We start from the raw sequence: 6,506 nt of genomic DNA on the forward strand, positions 1-6,506 counted from the left end.
TTCAAGGGATGTTCACCAGCAATACTGTATGTCCACGCTCATGGTGTCCCCAATAATTTTTCGGCAAATTTCACATCACCCGCAAAGACGCCATTTGAACGAACGGGTTAATTCCCACATGTTTATGATATCTATGGGTACTGCTTTCCACCAGGTGGCACGATACAACACGCTTGTTATAACCAGTATCGAAGGATCAAGGTGGAGCTTCCACACACTCACATAGGCAGGGCTGTTAGACAAGAAAAACACAGCCACTGAGCTTGGACGAGGTGCCGTCAGTTCCCAGAGTTCTATGTCAAGCAAACAAGCAGCACAATCCAAGTCCTGTGATCACTCCATGTTAAAGAGCTTTGCAAAATGGCTAATTCATTTCCCTGCTTTGAAGGAGAATCAACGTCGGGCCTCGTCAGCCGGTTTGTGATGGACTTGGGCCATCGATTACCCCCGGCCAACCCCAGAATAATTGTGGGAATAATTGTGACCGTTAAAGAAAAAGAGTGAGGACATGAAGTAAAAATTTGCTGGAAAGGAAGAGAACATTGTAAAGGTGAAACTCGAAGAATAGAGGAACGATAAAATAAAAACACCCACTAATCATCCCAAAAATAATATTTCTGATTCCCAACGCATCAAGCACCAAATGTGTGATGTAAACAATCTGGAATCGCACAATGACAGAAAGCAGATGGAAAGTGAAGTTTCATCATTCAAAGTTTCCTCTCATATGCGAGATGATGAACAAAATGGAAAACTCACCTCACATGACAGAACGTCTCACTCTTCAAACCCATCTTTACTGTCCAGTTCACCTTATGCACACCCCTCATTCACCCTCATCTCCTTGATCGAACGTGTGTCTAAGGAGATTAGACAGAGGGTAGGAAAGAGAAAATCGGGAATAGCAGTGAGATCTACAGAGGCTTGTGGTTGCACAACTCGGTGAAGTGAAATCTTGCTTGACAAACCAATAATATCCTCTCCGTCATGAAACAAAAACCGAACACGTGATTGTTGTTGATACAATTTATTTACATTGGGGAGAACAAGTATTTAATACACTGCCGATTTTGCAGGTTTTCCCACTTACAAAGCACGTAGAGGTCTGTAATTTTTATCATAGGTACACTTCAACTGTGAAAGACGGAATCTAAAACAAAAATCCTAAAAATCACATTGAATGATTTTAAAATAATTAATTGCATTTTATTGCATGAAATAAGTATTTGATACATCAGAAAAACAGAACTTAATATTTGGTACAGAAACCTTTGTTTGCAATTCCAGAGATCAGACGTTTCCTGTAGTTCTTAACCAGGTTTGCACAGACTGCAGCAGGGATTTTGGCCCACTCCTCCATACAGATCTTCTCCAGATCCTTCAGGTTTCGCGGCTGTTGCTGGGCAACAGACTTTCAGCTCCCTCAAAAGATTTTCCATTGGGTTCAGGTCTGGAGACTGGCTAGGCCACTCCAGGACCTTGAGATGCTTCTTACGGAGCCACTCTTTAGTTGCCCTGGCTGTGTGTTTCGGGTCGTTGTCATGCTGGAAGACCCAGCCACGCCCCATCTTCAATGCTCTTGTTGAGGGAAGGAGGTTGTTGGCCAAGATCCCACGATACATGGCCCCATCCATCCTCCCCTCAATACGGTGCAGTTGTCCTGTCCCCTTTGCAGAAAAGCATCCCCAAAGAATGACGTTTCCACCTCCATGCTTCACAGTTGGGATGGTGTTCTTGGGGTTGTACTCATCCTTCTTCCTCCAAACACGGCGAGTGGAGTTTAAACCAAAAAGCTCTATTTTGGTCTCATCAGACCACATGACCCTCTCCCATTCCTCTTCTGGATCATCCAGATGGTCATTGGCAAACTTCAGACAGGCCTGGACATGCGCTGGCTTGAGCAGAGGGACCTTGCGTGCGCTGCAGGATTTAATCCATGATGGCGTAGTGTGTTACTTCTGGTTTTCTTTGATACTGTGGTCCCAGCTCTCTTCAGGTCATTGACCAGGTCCTGCCGTGTAGTTCTGGGCTGATCCCTCACCTTTCTCATGATCATTGAGGCTCCACGAGGTGAGATCTTGCTTGGAGCCCCAGACCGAGGGAGATTGACTGTTATCTTGAACTTCTTCCATTTTCTAATAATTGCGCCAACAGTTGTTGCCTTCTCAACAAGCTGCTTGCCGATTGTCCTGCAGCCCATCCCAGCCTTGAGCAAGTCGACAATTTTGTCCCTGATGTTCTTAGACAGCTCTCTGGTTTTGCCCATTGTGGAGAGGTTGGAGTCTAATTGATTGAGTGTGGACAGCTGTCTTTTATGCAGATAACGAGTTCAAACAGGTGCAGTTAATACAGGTAATGAGTGGAGAATGGGAGGGCTTCTTAAAGATAAAACTAACAGGTCTGTGAGAGCCGGAATTCTTTCTGGTTGGTCGGTGATCAAATACTTATTTCATGCAATAAAATGCAAAATAATTATTTTTAAATCATACAATGTGATTTTCAGGATTCTTGTTTTAGATTCCGTCTTTCACAGTTGAAGTGTACCTATGATAAAAATTACAGACCTCTACGTGCTTTGTAAGTGGGAAAACCTGCAAAATCGGCAGTGTATCAAATACTTGTTCTCCCCACTGTATGTGACGTTATGGGACACAGATGAGGTGCAAACCTATGACAGAGAAAAGTGCTGAATAATTACATGTCCATTTCATTGTGACGTAATCATGTCATGCCACGTTATGTCGAATGCTTTGCCCTGAGGATTGAACATGGAAGTAACAATTTCAATACCGGGAAAGACTACATCCGGCAGCAATCACTGCATTGAGATACAGGGAGTGTGTTTACAGTGTGTACTGTACACTGGGTGGTTTGAAACCGATTGTATGGATGGGTCAAGCGAATGCATTAGTCCTGAGCAGGAGTCATTATCCAGGGATGTGAACTTATTGGCACATCACTTCTTCATTTTGTGGCTTGATAACATCTTCTGATCTTACTTTGGAAACATTTCCTCTCCTCACATTAAAGAGCCATCTAAAATGGCTAATGGAATACCCTGCTTTGAATGTGTTCAGTGATTTGATCCTTCTCGTTTTCTGAATCAAATGAATTGTTAAAGAATGTGATCAGTGTGTTTTTTTTGATAATCCAGATGCTGGTGTCTTGGAAATACCGTATTACCCCGCCTATCCGCCAAGTTGGGGCAAGGTCATTTTTGGCGGAAAAGAGGGGGTGGCGGATAAGCGAGGGCATGGGCGTCGATTGCTTTTGAAAAGTGGGGGGGACATTGCATGTCCAGACCACGAAGCCCACTTCGTGCCGGCGTGGACACAGCAAGTCTACCCTTGCAAATTCTTGATCTTATACGCTCGTTGACATGCTGCCTTCTAATCACACAAATCCCTTAAATTAATCTGACCATCTATCGACCATCTTTTTATCAAATGTAAGCAGACGGAGCGAAATTAATTAAACATACACATTTCAAAGTTTCAAGTGTCATCAAAGAAATATATATATATATATATATATATATATATATATATATATATATATATATATATATATATATATATATATATATATATATATATATATATATATAAAGAATTGTTTATCAAGCCTCCTTCTCACGACCCTTGAACTGATTCACTAAACATAAACTGAAAACTCGACTGACATACAAATTGATATTACACAAGTACGGTCAACTTACCTTAAAACTTGCCAAAAATATGAACCCTCTTGTCTGCCGATCCAGTTAAAAACTTTGTAGCAATATCTTGGGGGTCAAGTGCAGTCAGACGATCTCGGTGAACATGACAGATCATGAGATGGTTGAGGCGTTGTTGGGTCATTGTGGAACGTAACCAAGTCCTCCTACGTCTGAGTGCGCTGAATGACCGTTCAGATTCGCATGAACTTGCTGGGAAAACCAATAGAAGCCGAAGCAAACGTTCTACCTGTGGGAACATTCGACGGACTTCCGGCACCATGTCTACAAATATCTTACGGTAATCCTCAACAGATGAACCACTGAACTGGTTACGAAAGAAGCCAAGTTCTTGCTCTTGGGAATCCGACAGTTTGGGATATTTGTGGTTTGACTGACCCAGACAGGAGCATTTCACCCAAGTCCCTATACGCAATGAGGTCGGTTGATGTGAAGTACTCGTTCAAGTTCTCGGATGCGCTCTCGATGACTTTGAAAAATTCAACTCTGTATACCTCCTCTGCAGAATTGGCAGTGTATTCCTGCGTGCCGCCATCAAGTTTCTTCGGAAGCTTGTGCTTACGATGGAGGGTCACTGGATCTAGTTGGCACTGCTGGAGCTTTGGAGATCTTCTTGAACATCAAAGGAATCCGTCACATAGCGCACACACACACACACACACCGACTCCTGCTCATTACCCTGAATATATTGCGTTCCATCAGTCACGAGTCCGAACTGGGTGGACATTTCATTCACGTTACTGCAGATATTTCTGAGGATGGCATGACTCATCAACTGTAGAATTTCGTTCTGAATTTCTCTACTTGTGAACGTCGTCTTCCTTGACAGCCACGGCTGGAGGTTTACATCATCCTCGGCCCGCAACTGCAAGAGCATTTTGAAATTCCCTTCAGAGGCATCCTTCCCATGAATTGTAAAACCTTGTCGGGCTAAATATTGCAGTGAGGTGATAATCTTCAGAAGTGCTGACTGTGCAGATCTTTGCTCTTCTAGCAGTTTGCTGCTCAGTTGCACATGGACACCAGGTTGACTTCTGCAGATTTTCAGAGGCAAGCCTATGTGTGTTTGATCGTTTGTGTTGTCTGAATTTTTCTATAGCCTTTTTCCAGTTCCGAAAGCCCTTTGAGACAAATGCGTCTTCTGCACAGTGGGCAAGTTCGGTAAGTTTTTCACGAGAAGCGTCCGTACAGGTGTGACAGAGTACACCGCCGATGCTCTGATCAAAATGAAGCCATGGAAAATCTTTGAACCATTGTTGTTGAAACTTCAACTTTCGGTTTGGCAGTATTTGGACTGGGATACAACTGACATCATGAGGTTGAAAAGGCTGATCTGGGAAATTAGGCCGAGTACTTGCACATACACCCTTTTCTGCTATCTTCTCCTTTGAATCGTCCACCTCTTTCTGGGAACTTGATTGCTCCAGGAGAGTAGTCGGGGATGTGCTACTTGATGCTGTCATGAAAAATTTTCTGATATCCATATCCTCTATGAAACGAGAAGGGAATTACATTTCAGTTGAATAAATTTTGACGTGAATTACAAGGGTTATTTTTGCGTAACAGGGCATTTTTAAGGTCAACATACTTTTGGCTAGGTCACTATACCTCCAGGCACAATGTTGACATGTGATAAGCTTTGCGTAGCACATGTATTACTAAAAGAGCGCCGATCCGAGTTCAGTTCTTAATTTAGCATCTGAGCTCCCAATTTAGCATTCCATTCCTCGCTTAGTTCCCGGCGACGCGCTTATTACTTTTATTACTTTTGGTTAGGGTCAGATACCTTGGTATTTTATTACCTGGGATTATTAATATTCATTCTATTAATCTGCATTTAATTAACCAATTAATTAATTTAATTTAGGTTAATTTTAGTTAATTTAAATAAATAAATTAAGCTAAAATTGAGTGAGATGATTATATTATTGGTTCATAGTTTACGTCATCGTTAAAGATTGTGTTCTTGATTTGCATGCCATCAAAATGGTTCACCAAAGGAATGAGCTAAAATCAGTTGTCATGTGAACATTTATGTAATTCTTTACCTCTCACAAACCACGAGACCAGGAGACGAGGGATTAAGATCTGTTGCCGTCCGGACATGCACTCTCTTCTTTCCAATTATTGAACATAGTTTGTTGATTTGTAAATACGTTAATCATTTCCACTAGTGCGTGGCCGTACGTGCGTGCCCATACGTGTAAAAAACAAACAAAAAAAAAAACACAACTTTGAAACCGCGTGCCTTTGTTTAAGTATAGTGTGTGCCCGTACGTTTTGTTTACGTATCGTGCGATATAAGTTAGGTGAAATAAACCATTTTGGTTGCTAAAGGGGCCCAGAACCTTTGCGGGGTCGACATGGTGAAGAAGAAGCTGACAATCCTCTTTATTTTATTTTCAACGCTGCATTTAAAATCTCTAATTTAATCATTCTAAATCACACAGTTTAATGAGACATCTTATTCTGTTGGTCTATCCTTCGTCTTTGTCCTCGTGCAAACGGAAAATTATTCGGATAATGGCAGAAGAGAAATTCCTTCCGGAACGTTATTTTTCCGAGTAAAAATTGCAAGCCGTGGCTGAGCTACGAAGCCTAAGCCTTTTTAAATCGGATTTTCGAGGTAATCTCATTACGACCCGAGAACAGAATTCAAAAATAATTTTCCGTTCGTTTGTGCGAACCTCTTCGGTGAATTTTGCATATTTTTCAACAACTACCTTTTAAAATCTATAATCTAATCCTCATAAGTCCGACAACCGAATG

At 41.9% G+C, this 6,506-nt stretch overlaps 1 protein-coding gene across 1 annotated transcript in view; it reads right to left on the reverse strand.

Moving 5' to 3' along the window:
* The window catches only part of LOC147007215 (uncharacterized), a 20,097-nt gene extending 16,599 nt beyond the window's left edge, over window positions 1-3,498 (reverse strand). Inside the window, exon 1 of the mRNA XM_085867505.1 lies at window positions 760-3,498. The gene's annotated coding sequence lies outside the window, so the exon portion shown is untranslated. The remainder of the gene's footprint in view (window positions 1-759) is intronic.
* Window positions 3,499-6,506: the final 3,008 nt, after the last annotated feature.

Source organism: Eptatretus burgeri, unplaced genomic scaffold (genome assembly GCF_056783735.1).
Source record: "Eptatretus burgeri isolate ZD-2024b unplaced genomic scaffold, Ebu_testis_v1 Ebu_testis_scaffold_428, whole genome shotgun sequence".
Classification (NCBI taxonomy): domain Eukaryota; kingdom Metazoa; phylum Chordata; class Myxini; order Myxiniformes; family Myxinidae; genus Eptatretus; species Eptatretus burgeri.